Genomic DNA, 17048 nt, shown 5'->3' with positions numbered 1-17048 from the left:
ACCTCTGAAACATGTCTTGATATGTAAGCCCATTTTGGAAAAAAAATAGAGCCATATCTTTTTGACTTGTATTTCTTTCAAATAGGTCAGAATTTTATGGAAGAATATTGGAAGAAATATCTAAAGTGGGAATTTTATTTATTTATATTTTTTATCGCAGGTTGTGTTTGAGTTGCACAAACAGGAAAAACTTGAAAAGTCTATTGCCAATGGTACTTGGTTCTTTTAGGCCATTCTTATATATTATTAATGTCATATTGATCGAAAACATTTGCTTCTAAAACAACATTATTACTTGATTGTTACATAGCTAGAGCCTTTTGTATGAAAACAACTCACTAATATACTGACGCACGAGATCTTATAGCAAACGAATGACACCCGAACACGACAAGAACAGCATATTCTGACAGTTTTATTAAAGGGACACTTTAGACCACTTAATGTTATTTAAATGGTCTGGGTGCATTGTAAAACATGGAAGTTTTAGAGAAACTACCAGACCGACACTATCGGGGGCTTTCTGCTGTTTCATGGAGTTTGACTCTGTGAAATGACGCTAGATGTCCTCACGCTGTGCATGAGGACATCCAGCGTCTTCAAATCCACACAAAGGTGCACTAGGTTCCCCCTAGGTGATGACGTTAGAGGAGCCAGAGAGGAAGCCAGTGCCGAGGGACCTCAGTGCTGAAATAAGGTGAGTGTAAAAAGGGGTTGTAACCTTTTAACTCTTGACTTGGCAGGAGGGAGGACCATGAGGGAGGGGATACGGAGGAACACTTTAGTGTTAGGAATACAGTTTTGGTTTTTGTATTTTGACCTAAAATTTAAAATTCAGTTTGAGTTCTTACACAATACACACTTTAATAAATATGTAAATATTACTGAGAGAGTTTCTATAGAGATTCAGCGAGCAGGTTGGGTAGTGGCACATTGCATGTCTGACCACATCAATATCTTCATTCCAGAGATTTGACAGGCACAAGAGAATTTTTATGCAAATTGACACCTATAATGAAGCAGAAAATTACACTACGCAGCTTAAAGTGGTGTTTAAATATAAATATGATTCCGATCACAGATTCTTTGTAAGTGGCTCCAGATGGATTCCTTTTGCAAATACAAACGTCTTTTTGGAAATGTTACTGTTTCATATAAATGCTTCACAAAAGGGCCCTCCGTTGTGATCTAGGTAATTTATTGCACTCAAGACATTCAAGGTTATGTACTAAAAGTGTGTTTGCTTTTTGCAATCAAAACACCCAAATGTATTCACGAAACAGTGTGAATTGTAAACAATTTAAAGTGAATTTTGAACTGGGAAGAGCTGACTCGGGTACTGTTTTCCAAAACAGCTATTTTATCCCACATGTGAAATTCACTTTAAAACTTCCTAAAAAAAAACATGTCAGATGCTGTGTACCCCTAGCTCCACGCCTCAGAAATTTGCGGATTCAATTCCCCATGATGCTTCGCTGGCCGATTTCAAAAACATTTGCGACAAAGTTAGCTATAGCTGAAATGTATCTCTGGCAAAGAACTGTTTGCAGAAAAAAAACTAAACTCTAGAACCATCCCACCGTGGAAACTCATGGTGTTTTCTGACTCGTGAGAGCAGTAGTAAAACAGCTCATAGATCCAGTTGATGAAATGTCAATCCATCACTTTTCATAATATCTTAATTTAAACAACCAAGGAGGAGATTTCTAACAGCAACAAGTGTTATTGTGGGTGCAAAGTGATAAATAGTGATATACATTCAGTTGGTTTCCATGGTGATTGTTCTATGGTTAGTACTTTGCCCCACTACAGTCTCTTTTTTTGTTTTGGCAAATTTGGAGCTTAAATGATCCCATCCAAGTCTATTGATGTATACAGATTGTAAATGAATCACATGAAGTATACTGCTATTTTGAGTGTATATTTTTTTAATTTTTTATCTTTATATTCTTATTCTGTGATTCTTTCTGTTTCCGAAAGTCATGTTGAACTCTAAAATGGAAACACTTTGACTTGTGTTGAGGGCTTGTTCAGAGAGTGTATTTAAGAAATAAACAACATGTAGGTAAAATAGTTTGCATACTATATATCAGTTTCTTGGAATTCAAAGTAGATCACAGATATAGTGCATTATATGTTTTTTATTTATTTGTTTAAAGGGTAACTCCGAACCTTTATTACCAACCTTTTTTTGATTTATGTATGAAGCCCTGTTGGGCATTATTTACTTGCCATCCCCCCTCCCAAATGTAAAAAAAAGCCTAGACCTAGGGCAAATCCAGCGCTGTGCTGCTATCCACTCCGAAATCAGACATAACAATTTTCCTCCTGAGGAAAAGTATTTGTTTAGACCAGGGGTGGGGAACCTTCGGCTCGTCAGATGTTTTGGACTACACCTCCCATGATGCTTAGCCAGCATTATGTGTGTAAGAGTATTATGGGGGATGTAGTCCACAACATCTGGAGAGCCGAAGGTTGCCTACCCCTGGTTTAGACCGTTTCAGCAGCCCAGTGCACATGCGCACAATAAGGGAGTTGGGGGTAGACAGAGGAAACGTGACACTATAGCACCCAGCACAAAAGTCTTGATTGCTCTGTATATACAGCATTACAAGCAGATATACTGCACATACAGATTTCCACCACCAGGACCAATTCTAAAAGCAGAAGTGGTGTAAACCCTTTCATAAAATTCAATCTTTTTTCATGTTGAAATTTTGGAGCATTCATTAAAATGTAAACTGGATTTCTTTAACACTTGGCAAGGCGCGCACGTAAGGTCAATAATATAGCATTTGATAGATTATCATCATAATAGCAGTTTCCAAATGTTCTTTGACACCGAGCCCTACTGATAGTGCGAGTAGTAGGTGTGGAATAGTAATAACGATCCACAATTTATTGTATGACAGGAAACGGAATTATTTGTCAGACGTCCAAGACAATAAGAAAAATAAGCAATCGCCAAAATGTATAATAAAATAAAATGAAACAAACTAAATACAATACAAAAATAAAAAAATAATACAAAAACAAATCAATCGACTACAAAGTGCTTTGTCTTTGTGTACAGGTTGTATTGGGAATTTATGTACAGAATGAAAATCAGAAGTAAAGGTCAATTAGAAAACAAAACAAAAACACAAATTGATATAAACAGATAGGACATTTAGGCAGAATGTATGCCTGCCATAGAACCGTGCAGACGTCAAATTGAATATGTGGACTAGAATTTGTAATAAACTCTTACATCAGGTTTGGAGTTAGGTTCCCTCATTTGCTGCTGCAATTGTCACGTTTGTAGCTTTGTTTAACCCCTTAAGGACACATGACATGTGTGACATGTCATGATTCCCTTTTATTCCAGAAGTTTGGTCCTTAAGGGGTTAAATAATACATCATTATTAGTACAGTTTGTGCTCGGAGAGTCAAGAAAAAGCTCATTCATTGAGTAGAATGTGTGACATAAATGTGTGATATAAATATAAAATGTAACACTATTTCCAGGATTCTGATTTGCAGAGTTTTTACAAACAGAGAGTTTTTCACAGAGAGTGTGCACTAAAATTTTAAAAGAACACTGTAAGGCTAGGAATACAATTCCCAAAATTCATAACACTATTGCTTTCTTCTGTACCTTAGTTAGATTCAGGGCCCCTCTATCTTAAATAAACAAAAAAGGAATAAAAGGTTTACTGACCTCTCCTTCAGTTTCTCTTCCAGTCAAATGATTCTCATTTAGAATCATTACGGACGATAAGCATGTGTGACGGGTATTATAGCGTTTACCGTCCTCAAAGACATCGAATGTCACATAACCAAGTCATTGGTTATTGCACCAGAAGCACCTGTGGTGGCTGGCAGGATGACAACCACAGACATCCCAACAAAACTGGACGTTCCGGGAGTTTCCTGCTTTTTAAATGTTGCTCTGTGATGCCCTCAAATTATATACAATATTCCAGAAATCTATTTTATTTTGAGAGCGAGAGATTTCAGAGGTTATTTCAAATAATTAGAAATGACCATTGAATTCTCTCTTGTTCACTCTCAAAACAAAATTTGATTTCTGGGATATTACACAGTGCCTCCATAAGGGAACAGCACGCACACTACAATAGAGGGGAGCGCCTCACTCTCTGCGTAGGAACACCGGGTGTCAGGCGACCACTCAGCACTCGGTCTAACAGCGAGCTGAATATCAAGGTGCTCCCTTCCCCTGCCTTGACAGGTAAAACAGCAAGGTGTAACCTGTCACTACAGGGAGGAAAGGGAGGAAAATGCCCCCACCTGGATTGTGCCTTGCCCCTTATGTCTCCCCCCCCCCCCTTCCTGCTGATCTTCATGGCCAGTGGTGAGATCAAATATCTCCCTCATCGGCCAAGTTGCCCGGATGCTGTTCTGGAGAAGGGAGAACTTGTATTACTGTATTAGAGCGCTGCCTGCATTACCACGGCAACGCTGTAAAACAAGTGCCTGCACCAGCTGGAAGGAGCTGTCTGCCTATTCTCCTATTGGACCACCATTGATAAGGATTCTCCCCACTCTGGCCAAAGGGAAGGCACAGGGAGGGGGAAATAACCTCCTCTATCCCCTCACTACTGCCCTATCCTCCATCATAGCTCCTATCCTCAAAGGCTGCCCCTAAAGCCCCCCACAGCCTCTATCCCCCCTGTGACCATTACTAATATGATTTAGTGATGGAAATGATTAGTGCCCTTCCATGTTTTTCCTGTGGTATCTTTTCTGCCCCCTCTGAACTGTTCCTAGAGTCACCAGTGTTATGTGGATCTCACACACCAAAGTTAAAGGGACACTATAGTCACCTGAACAACTTAATGAGGTTGTTCAGGTGAGAACCAGTGGTGTATCCTGGTTTTGTGCTGCCCTAGGCAGCTGATTGGCTGGAATGTGTCTGCTGACTGTGAGGTACAGGGTCAAAGTTTACTCAATGATGATGAATAGGGGGCGGACCGAACATCGTATATGTTCGCCTGCCGCGTTCGCCACGAACAAGCTATGTTCGCCGGCGAACAGTTCCCGGCGAACTGTTCGGGACATCACTATTCACAAAGCATTGAAAAGTAGCAACTCTCTATTTTGGTGGATATCCAAAATGTAACTCACAACAACAAAGTGACTCCTATTTTAAATATATAGCTTGAAAAAGACCTGGGTAAGCTCGAAACATTTTTCACTGTGAAGGACCTCTTTATTTTTTATTTACAGTTGTGCCCAAAAATTTGCATACCCTGTGAAATGTTGGCATTGATTTTGAAAATACAACTGATCATGCAAAAATGTATTTTATTCCCCAGGTGTCTATTTTGACATTTACCCCAGTTTTTTTTATTATACTCCCCCGTTTTTGTTTGTTTCTTCCCTCTCAATTTAAAATGTTTTATTCAGAGGTGCATCAATTGATATCGCAAGGGTAGCCACACTGTACCGGACACCTCAGACCCAACACTTTTACCACACGGCCCCTGCCGGAGACATGGGGAAAGACGGGGACGGGCAAGTGCACCAGCGAGAGGGGAAATGAGAGGGACACGGCACGGGGGGAAGTGAGCAGACTCCATACCAATAGGGTACACTGCGCAGCAGACCCGGTCACACGACAGCCCCTAAGCAGCTAAAGATGCACTCTAGACCCACAAAGATAGCCTATTCCACTGTGATCCATGACTGCCCGTCTGAGAAACACTATAGCAGGGAACGAAATATCCCCCTTAGACTACACTGGGCAGTGGGCTCACAGCACAGCAAATCACACACAAGCGACCAAATGAAGGAAAAGGAATAGGGCACGTGAACGTGAGCGGGCATAACACCACCTCAAAGACAGGGAGAGGGCTTGTGACAAATGGGGACAGGGCATAAAGGAGTGAGAGTGACCACTGTACTGGGTGATGGGATACGAGAATGTGGATGAAGTAGAGTAGACAGTAAGGGACACAAAGTGAGACATACAACACGAACGGACATGATATAACTGCTGACGGGCGTGCTGTGCCTGGGCGTGCAGCAGCAGCATTAAGCTAAGCGACAAGTCACATAATAATCCCGAGCAGTGACTGCTTGAAAGGCAGTAACAGTTGCCATCCCTCGGCAGCCACACCAAGGCTAAAGAAAAGCATGACAGTACTCCCGCTCACCCCCCAGACATATGCCAACTCTCATACTTCACACTTTTAATCTATCACTTAAATACTCTGATCTATTAACTTAAAACATTGCAGCCTGAATAACGAAGACTACTGTTAACGATACCATGTGTAGCTGTTTCCCACTACTAACCATTATCTGTACTATAGTATGTTTTGAATTGACCAGTTAAACTATCAAAAAGTGCATCCCAATCTTATATTACAACATTGTATGCATTGAATAGCCAGCAGTTGCTGTTGTGGCACTGCGGGCCTTTGTGTTAATCTCGTTGCACAATCAAAATAAAGAATATATAAAAAAAATAAAATGTATTTTATGAAAGGATAGTGAACATATGAAGCCATTTATTATCACATAGTTGCTTAGCTACTTTTAAAATTATAATGATAACAAAAATCACCCAAATGGCCCTGATCAAAAGTTTACATACCCTTGAACATTTGGGCCTGTTACCGACACACAAGGTGACACACAGGTTAAAATGGCAATTAAAGGTTTATTTCCCACACCTGTGGCTTTTTAAATTGCAATTAGTGTCTGTGTATTAATAGTCTATGAGTTTGTTAGCTCTCACGAGGATGCACTTTTTTATGAATGGGGAGCTACTGATTGGCTGATTGGCTTAGAGTGCCAGCTCTAGTCAATCAGCGGCACCCCTACCCAGCAGCACTCTGTGCTTCCTGACACTCAGTAAATAAAAGTGAACACATTAACACTGATATATTTTTTTTTACCTGGGGAGAGAGAAGGTCCAACGTTTCCCTGCCAGGCCCCGGTACCAAAAGCCTATGTTGTGGTGTCCAGAATAAAGTGGAGGGTTCACTTCACTTGTCCTTCCTGCTCCAATCTCCATTTCTTCTCCTTCATTTGACACAGTCTTCTTTTTCTTCTGACACTGTCTTCTCTCCTCCTGCTCCTTTACCTTTCTGCTACTTTCTGCTTATTGTGCTCCTCTTTCTGCACCTTTCTCGTTCTGATCTCTTTCTGCTCCTTGCAGACCCTTTCTGCTCCTTTTCCTACTTTACCTTTGTGCTCCTTCTGATTATTTCTGCTCCTTTACCTTTGTGCTCCTTCTGTCCCTTTCTGCTATTTGCAGACCATTCCTTCTCCCTGCAGACCCTTCCTACTCATTGCTGCCCCTTCCTGCTCATTGCAGACCCTTCCTGCTCATTTCTGTTACTTCTCCTTCTCTTACTTTACCTTCCCTTTCCTTTCTGACCCTTCCTGTAGGCTATCTCTGCCCCCCATGCCTCAATTCCCTGATCTGTAGGCTTTCTCTGCCCCCCCATGCCTCACTTCCCTGGTCTGTAGGCTATCTCTGCCCCCCCCATGCCTCACTTCCCTGGTCTGTAGGCTATCTCTGCCCCCCCATGCCTCACTTCCCTGGTCTGTAGGCTATCTCTGCCCCCCCATGCCTCACTTCCCTGGTCTGTAGGCTATCTCTGCCCCCCCATGCCTCACTTCCCTGATCTGTAGGCTATCTCTGCCCCCCATGCCTCACTTCCCTGATCTGTAGGCTATATCTGCCCCCCATGCCTCACTTCCCTGATCTGTAGGCTATATCTGCCCCCCATGCCTCACTTCCCTGATCTGTAGGCTATCTCTTCCCCCCATGCCTCACTTCCCTGATCTGTAGGCTATCTCTTCCCCCCATGCCTCACTTCCCTGATCTGTAGGCTATCTCTGCCCCCCCCCCATGCCTCACTTCCCTGATCTGTAGGCTATCTCTGCCCCCCCATGCCTCACTTCCCTGATCTGTAGGCTATCTCTTCCCCCCATGCCTCACTTCCCTGATCTGTAGGCTATCTCTTCCCCCCATGCCTCACTTCCCTGATCTGTAGGCTATCTCTTCCCCCCATGCCTCACTTCCCTGATCTGTAGGCTATCTCTTCCCCCCATGCCTCACTTCCCTGATCTGTAGGCTATCTCTGCCCCCCCCATGCCTCACTTCCCTGATCTGTAGGCTATCTCTGCCCCCCATGCCTCACTTACCTGATCTGTAGGCTATCTCTGCCCCCCATGCCTCACTTCCCTGATCTGTAGGCTGTCTCTGCCCCCCATATGCCTCACTTCCCTGATCTGTAGGCTGTCTCTGCCCCCATATGCCTCACATCCCTGATCTGTAGGCTGTCTTTGCCCCCCATATGCCTCACTTCCCTGAACTGTAGGCTATCTCTGCCCAACATATTCCTCACTTCCCTGATCTGTAGGCTATCTCTGCCCCCAATGCCTCACTTCCCTGATCTGTAGGCGCTCTCTGCCCCCCATACCGCACTTCCCTGATCTGTAGGCTCTCTCTGCCCCCATATGCCTCACTTACCTGATCTGTAGGCTCTCTCTGCCCCCCATATGCCTCACGTACCTGATCTGTAGGCTCTCTCTGCCCCCATATGCCTCACTTACCTGATCTGTAGGCTCTCTCTGCCCCCCATATGCCTCACTTCCCTGATCTGTAGGCTCTCTCTGCCCCCATATGCCTCACTTCCCTGATCTGTAGGCTATCTCTGCCCCCATATGCCTCACTTCCCTGATCTGTAGGCTCTCTCTGCCCCCCATATGCCTCACTTCCATGATCTGTAGGCTCTCTCTGCCCCCCATATGCCTCACTTCCCTGATCTGTAGGCTATCTCTACCCCCCATGCCTCACTTACCTGATCTGTAGGCGCTCTCTGCCCCCCCCCCATGTCGCACTTTCCTGACCTGTAGGCTCTCTCTGCCCCCCCATACCTCACTTCCCTGACCTGTAGGCTATCTCTGCTCCCCCCATATGCCTCACTTCCCTGATCTGTGGGCTATCTCTGCCCCCCCCCCCCCATTTGCCTCACTTTCCTGGTCTGTAGGCTATCTTTGCCCCCCATATGCTTCACTTCCCTGATCTGTTGGCTATCTCTGCCCCCCATATGCCTCACTTACCTGATCTGTAGGCTATCTCTGCCCCCCATATGCCTCACTTCCCTGATCTATAGGCTGCCCTCCCCCCATCCCTCACTTACCTGATCTGTAGGCTATCTCACCCCCCATGCCTCACTTCTCTGATCTGTAGGCCATCTCTGCCCCCCATATGCCTCACTTCCCTCATCTATAGGCTATATCTGCCCCCCTATGCCTCACTTACCTGATCTATAGGCTGTCTCTGCTGGCTGTATGTGTTGCTCCCCTGCGGATTCAGTCAGAGTGAAGCAGGGATAAGATGCAGCTTCCTATCCCTGTTTCTCTCCATACACCTACTGGCCGGCGCTGGTATTGCACTGTATTTTCAATCTCACACGAAAAATAGCAGAACAAGCTGGAAAAAAATGGGGGCCCATGCCTATAGTGAAAAGAATACCATCCCCACTGTGACGCAGTGGTGGTGGCTCACTGATGTTTTGGGGATTTTTGAGGTAAGAATAATACAATACATACAGGAAGAAATTCAAAAGGCAAAATACAAATGCTGCACGATAATTCTCAGATGTTTGGTAATACCTCATTTATATATTAGAAGAACAAGCTAATGCAGGAATTCTAGCACATATGACAGGGTATCTGAATTTGTGCAATACAAACTGGGCATGCTGATAATAACAAAATATTAACGTTATATAACATGCAATAGGTGAGCATAAACTCCACTTAGTAGGGAATCGCGGTATGTAGTAGCCTAAATATTTTTGTTCGGTATTTACAGATGAAAATGAAGGAGAGGGACCTCAGTTAAAAAGGATAAATTAGTAATTTATTACACGTGAGTTTACAGAGGAAGATGTTCTATTTCAACTGTCAAAAGTAAAGACAAATAAGTCAATGGGACTATTAAAAGAGCTTAGCGGTGTACTAGCAAAACCATTAACAGATTTATTTAACCAATCATTGTTAACAGGAGTAGTCCCAGAAGATTGGAAGTTAGCGAATGTTGTGCCCGTTCACAAGAAAGGTAATAGGGAGGAGTCGGGCAACTATAGGCCAGTAAGCCTTACTTCAGTAGTGGGGAAAGTGATGGAAACCATGTTAAAGGATAGGATTGTTGAACATCTAAAAACACATGGATTTCAAGATCATAGACAAGATGGGTTTACTTCAGGGAGATCATGCCAAACTAATCTTATTGATTTTTTTGATTGGGTAACTAAAATTATAGATCAGGGTGGTGCAGTAGACATTGCTTACCTAGATTTCAGTAAGGCTTTTGACACTGTTGCACATAGAAGGCATATCAATAAACTGCAATCTTTGAGTTTGGATTCCAATATTGTTGAATGGGTAAGGCAGTGGCTGAGTGACAGGCAACAGAGGGTTGTAGTCAATGGAGTATATTTGAAGCTTGGGCTTGTCACCAGTGGGGTACCTCAGGGATCTGTACTTGGACCCATTCTCTTTAATATTTTTTTTTTTTTTTTTTAAATTCTTTATTTTTGTCGTGCAGGTGATTACAAAGCATAAACGTACGCCACAACAGCGTGCATGAATGGTTAAACATAGGATCAGCAGTGGCATGAGAGGTCTGCACATTTTTGTTTTAAAATGAAAATAACAGGCTGTTTAACAATATTAAGTAAGATTACAAATGTTAGGCTAGACAAGCTTGTGTTCGTAGCGCATTATCAGCAAAAAAATAAAAGATTAAAGTAAACAATAATAGAGAAACTGAGCTTAATAAACGTGTCCTGCTGGTGAAATATAAAATAGAGTACATTGCGCTGGTTATTTAGGCAGGCTAGTGCAGGTGGTTCAGTTAAACTAGACATAAGCTAAACATACTGCGTGGAACTAAATAACATGCATGGTCGAGTAATGCTAAAGAAGATTTGTCGTTGACAGTTCAGTAGGAACACATATTGCGAGGTGGGTGTCCTGGCTGTGAGTCGCTGCCAGTGGCGATAGTGCTCCTCTAAGTCAGTCCCTTCATCCTATGCCCACCTGGCATACCGACCTGTCCAGCATGAGGGTATCGAGCAGGGACTCTGCACGGTCAGGGAAGGTGTTAAGGTCCTTCAGCGTAGTCAGCGGTATCAGCCGCCAGGGGTGGTTCTTGTACCTGCGGGCACTATTCTGCCGTGGCTTTTCCGGTCCTGTTTGTGGTGAGGAGTTGTACTTTGTCGGATGTGTACCCAGTGTCCTAGTGTCTCTGCCCTTCAGGTCTGTTCGGTTGATGGATGGTGTCGGCAGGGGTTTTGTCTGGCGGGGGCGCCATATAGTTTGCGGTCTGTTGGGGTCCCTCTTTGTAATGGGCGGTCTGCAGGATCTTCTCACCCGGTTCAGTGGCGCCTGTGCCCGGCTTTTATGTGGCGGGTTCATGTTGGATGCACCTTGTCTGATCTTTCTCCTTCGGATCTGCATTTCTTTGAACCGCGTTCGCGGTGCTTGTGCTGAATGCGGGTGGCCCGCCAGTGTATTAAGGGGGGCGCATCGGCTTCGTGTCGCTGAGGCAGGTACCTTTACGGATCGTGGGTTCCCAGCCTCGATGCGGTCCCAGAAGCGCTGGCAGATCGCGTCGAACTTGGCCCTGAATGCCGCCGCCCAGTCCTCATCCCCTCGCTGTTGCAGAGGGACCGCTCTGTCGGCGGCCATCTTGGCCAGGCCAGGCCTCGTGGTGCTGTCATGGCGGCGTGGCCCGGGTCTGTGTCCCAGAGGTATGTGTCCTATGCTGGAGGACCGGGATGACCCCCGCCGGTCCAGGGGGGGGGGACAGGGGTCCGCCCGCAGCGAAGCCCCCAGTCTTGGCGGTGGGAGAGCGGCCGTCTCTCCTGCTCCCGCCTGCTGACTAGGCCTCTGATGGTCGTCGGCCAGAAAACTCCCGTTTCGCTGCTTGGAGGGTAGCATTCTGTTCCTCTCGGCATTCCCCATTGTTTGCTGGCTCTATCGGCCCGCTTAAGTCACGCTTGCTTCGGGGAAAGCTGGATAAACAGCGGAGTCCTGCAGGAGCTCACAAGGATGTCGACCGCTCGGCTCTGCGGTCAGGCCCCGCCCCCCCTCTTTAATATTTTTATTAGTGATATTGCAAAAGGTCTTGCTGGTAAGGTGTGTCTTTTTGCGAATGATACTAAGATATGTAACAGGGTTGATGTTCCAGGAGGGATAAGCCAAATGGCAAATGATTTAAGTTGTGGCAACTGACATTTAATGTGGATAAGTGCAAGATAATGCATCTTGGACGTAAAAACCCAAGGGCAGAGTACAGAATATTTGATAGAGTCCTAACCTCAACATCTGAGAAAAGGGATTTAGGGGTGATTATTTCTGATGACTTAAAGGTAGGCAGACAATGTAACAGAGCAGCAGGAAATGCTAGCAGAATGCTTGGTTGTATAGGGAGAGGTATTAGCAGTAGAAAGAGGGAAGTGCTCATGCCATTGTACAGAACACTGGTGAGACCTCACTTGGAGTACTGTACACAGTACTGGAGACTATATCTTCTGAAGGATATTGATACCTTAGAGAGAGTTCAAAGAAGGGCTACTAAACTGGTTCATGGATTGCAGGATAAAACTTACCAGGAAAGGTTAAAGGATCTTAACATGTATAGCTTGGAGGAAAGACGAGACAGGAGGGATATGATAGAAACATTTAAATACATAAAGGGAATCAACACAGTAAAGGAGGAGACTATATTTAAAAGAAGAAAAACTACCACAACAAGAGGACATAGTCTTAAATTAGAGGGACAAAGGTTTAAAAATAATATCAGGAAGTATTACTTTACTGAGAGGGTAGTGGATGCATGGAATAGCCTTCCAGCTGAAGTGGTAGAGGTTAACACAGTAAAGGAGTTTAAGCATGCGTGGGATAGGCATAAGGCTATCCTAGCTATAAGATAAGGCCAGGGACTAATGAAAGTATTTAGAAAACTGGGCAGACTAGATGGGCCGAATGGTTCTTATCTGCCGTCACATTCTATGTTTCTATGTTTCTATGTAATGTTGTCCTAGAAAGGAATATCACTGATGGTGCGACTGTGGACCCAGTGTAACTAGGGCAGCTATAGGGTGCACATTATATGTAATAAAACATAAACTAAAAATAACATTGTGCACCACTTGCGTCAGGGTTTTGTTATGGGCTTCACCCACGCTAGTCACAAGGGTCTCATATTGAGACAGAGTCCCAGAAATCTTCTGTTCGCTGTGCCATCGGCCCAGGCCTCCATAAGAGCCAGTGTATGACTCCCGCTGCTCTGGACAAGCTCAATAAGCTAGGACCGGGGAGGTGATGGTATAATAACCCCCCCAGGGGGGTGGGAAATGCACTGGGTTTATACCCCTCAAGGACCTTGGCCCGGGAATATGACAATGGGCACTAGACCGCTTCAGACAAAGACTTGCGTCAGATGGTTGGGAGTTCCTCTTCTGGGGCATCCCGCACTTGAGTGCAGACGTGATAAAGTGCACATCAACCCCAATACATACAATAAACCCCCCCCAAAAGTTACTTGCACATGATCCCAAGTGCCTATGCACATTTAAACACATCAATTACCATTAAAGTGTAAGCTCTCTTGCCACGTCAAGGCAAAACCTCATAGGTGAGTCCTACACTAATAATCCATCTTACTGCTTTCATCTAAAGGTAACAATCTCTAATGAGATAGAGATTTCAAAACCCAGACATACTTATTAACCCTTAATAAGGAACACATGGGTTGGGCGGCAGCATTGTAACATGGTTGTATTTGCTTTTGTATTACACAGCCATGTTACGGTGCTGCCACTCACCCTGTGTGTTCCCTAATAAGGGTTAATAAGTGTGTAGGGTTTAAAAAAATACCCCTCTCTGTCTCATTAGAGATTTTGCCTCATCTAAGAGGTTTTGCCCTGACATTGGAGGTAAGCCACACTTAAATATCCATTGGAGTGATACTAAAAACCTCTAGTCATTTTAAATGTGAGTAGAGATTTGGGATAACGCAAGTTACTTTTTTCTTTGGTTAAAGTATTTTATCAACTGCTAATATCTGCAAGTAGTAGCATAATTTTGAAATAAAAAAGGCGTGCTCAAGCTACTGGCAGCCATAATTCTAGGTTGGAAGTAGAGCTGACCCTTGTGTGATGAATCCCTAGTCAAGTCACTCTTGTATTGTTTGAGGTGAATACCCTTATTTTCCTTAAATGTTTCAGATATCATTACATCATGCATATATCTTCAATGTACTAGGATAGATTTAAAGGGACACTAGTCTGTAGGCACCCAAACCACTTCAGCTAATTGAAGTGGTCTGCTTGCAGTGTCCCTTTTGCACTTAGTGCTGCAATGTAAAACATTGCAGTTCCAGAGAACTGCAGTGCTCATATTCCAGCATTATGTCTGCCCTCAGTGACTCTCTACCAGAAAGCCACAAGAGGGCTTCTGAAATTGAAACGGACCTTCGGTCCGTTATCTGACGCTGGATGTCCTTACCCTCTGCATGAGGACTTCCAGCGTCAGATTTTTCCCCATAGGAAAGCATTAATTTCCTATGGGGAAATCATAATGCATGTGTGGCCATTGCCATGCATGCGCATTATGTCTTCCCCACCAGCTGACGTCAGTGGGGGAGGAGCGTGGGCAGAGCCTGACCCAGCGCTGAGGGACAGCGGCGTTGGATCCAGGTAAGTGACTGAAGGGGTTTAACCCCTTCGGCGCCGAGGGAGGGGGGAACCTTAGAAATCTATGGGATCCCTTTAAGTACTATTTATCTAAGCTGTTTCTTCATTAAAAACAAGTAAACCTAGCCTGTACGGCAGAGTTTGACCGCTAAACTACAGTAGTGAAGAAACATTCCAATTCTGTATTAAGGTGATTCACAGCTCTGTCAGTTCTAAGGACTAACAAGTGGTAGGAAGTGAAGAGATTGAGAGTATTACCCCCTCAGGAATTGTTTCTTAATGCATATTTTCCTACTAAATCAAAGAGTGCATTAATGCACTATAGAAAACATGTTTTAGTTGCTCAAACAATATTTAAATTGTGTAATAGAGACATCTCGTATAAATACATGCAACAAATTCTAGAGCAACTAATGTGTGGGCTGTAATTAATATAAATGTCAACTACAGGCTAGTACCAGAGACTGGGACATCATAAATCTGTCTGCTGGCTTCTCACATACGCTGATGGATGTGTACTTCAGTTTAAATATCTTGCAATCAATAATTCAAATACCTGTCCAGTTCTATTAAATTTGTCATGTTTAGAAATAAAATAACTTAGTGTGCTTGGGAAGGACGTAAAAAAAAAATATAATTTTATAGAGTAATAACATACAGAGAGTTATGCATAAAAAGGAATTCTGGGGCAAAGTGATGAGCCTGAAGCAGTCGTTATGGAAACCAATGGAATGTTCCTGATAACTGCTCCACTTTTAGAATGTTGCCCCGTGAATTGCTCTTTATACAATGCTCCTAGAGCCCCTTGTGAAATAGATATGCTAAATTGATAGTTTCCTAAGAGGGCTAAGTCTGGAACTAAATCTGTTCTATCTTGGGCAGTCTAGTAGGTTACCGAGAATTGGTTTAGCAGTACGCCAGTCACAGAATGACAATTTTCCTTATCAGAGCCAGACAGTGAGTTGTGCAGATGAAATCTAACACAGCATTGAATGAAGCTGTGAATTATTTACATAGAGTCCCCCAGCCCTTTGTGATACAAGACTATATCACCTCTCTTGCTGAAACCCTAGACCTTTTTCTTCAGTGCCCCTTGAGAGAATTGAAGTACAGCTTATGGAAGGTGGTCATGGCTTTGAGATGAAAAATTGACCATTTTCTACTTTGTTACACATCCCCCAAAAAAAGAAGCTTTCCCTCTTTTTATTTTTTTATTTTGGCAATAAAAAAAGTTAATGACATAAAATAGGTAAGTAAATAAAAGGAAGGTCGTTTGTGATGCATTAAAATCTTCTCATAGACACGACATTGTACTTATCTTCGTCGTACTACAACACAAGGGATATAAAAAAAAAAAATCAAAGCAGATAGATGCTGAATCAAGGTTTGTAAAGGATTTCTGCTGGGGCGAATCTAGACGAATGCATGGCATGTACCGAGAGAAGCCACAAGGTGACCTTCTTCAGCTAATGAACAAGTGAAATCAAGAAACCATTTGGAATTGATCTAAAAATACCAGCCGTTAAGCTGAAAATGGTTTATGGGGGTTGAATATGAAGTTAAGGCAACTGAAGACTTTTGTTGGATTTAATGTAAAAAGATTGCAGATGGGCAAAATTGGTCACGTAAATTGGTCAAGAAAAATAGATTTTATTTCATTGATGTCCTTATTTAAATTTTGAATTACATTTCTGATAAAAGCATGCTTCAAGGGACACTGTAGTGTTAGGAATACAAACATTTGGCATTTGTATGCAGTAATATAATCAGTTTTTAAAAATCACTGATATGTTGCTGACTTAAAAGGACTCTATAGGCACCAGAACAACAGCTTACTGTATTTGTTCTGGTGAGTATAATCATTCCCTGCAGGCCTTTTGCAATAAACACTTTTTTTTCAGAGAAAATGCAGTGTTTACATAACAGCCTAGGGATACCTCCACTGGCCACTCCTCAGATGGCTACTTGAGGTGTTTTCTAAGGGCAGTGCTGCACAATGTGCAGCACTGACATTCAGTGTCTCCACCCTCTGCACGGAGACACTGAACTTCCCTTATAGAGATGCATTGATTTAATGCATCTCTATGAGGAGATGTTGAATAGCCAAGGTGGTATTTGACTCTGCCCCCTACCCCTACTACTTTGCAATCTCAGACAATCCCATGATTTCCAATAGAAAAGCATTGTGATTTGCTGAGATCACCACCTCTAATGATGTCAGCCAAAGAGGCATATCAGGGGCTGAGACAGTAACAGCAGACTGGAATAAAGGTAATATTTTACTATATTTAGGGGGATTAGAGGTGAAGCAGGGGG

This window comes from Pelobates fuscus, chromosome 7, assembly GCF_036172605.1.
Source record: "Pelobates fuscus isolate aPelFus1 chromosome 7, aPelFus1.pri, whole genome shotgun sequence".
Lineage (NCBI taxonomy): Eukaryota > Metazoa > Chordata > Amphibia > Anura > Pelobatidae > Pelobates > Pelobates fuscus.
The sequence above is the reverse complement of the archived record's forward strand: the minus strand, read 5'-3'. Positions refer to the sequence as shown.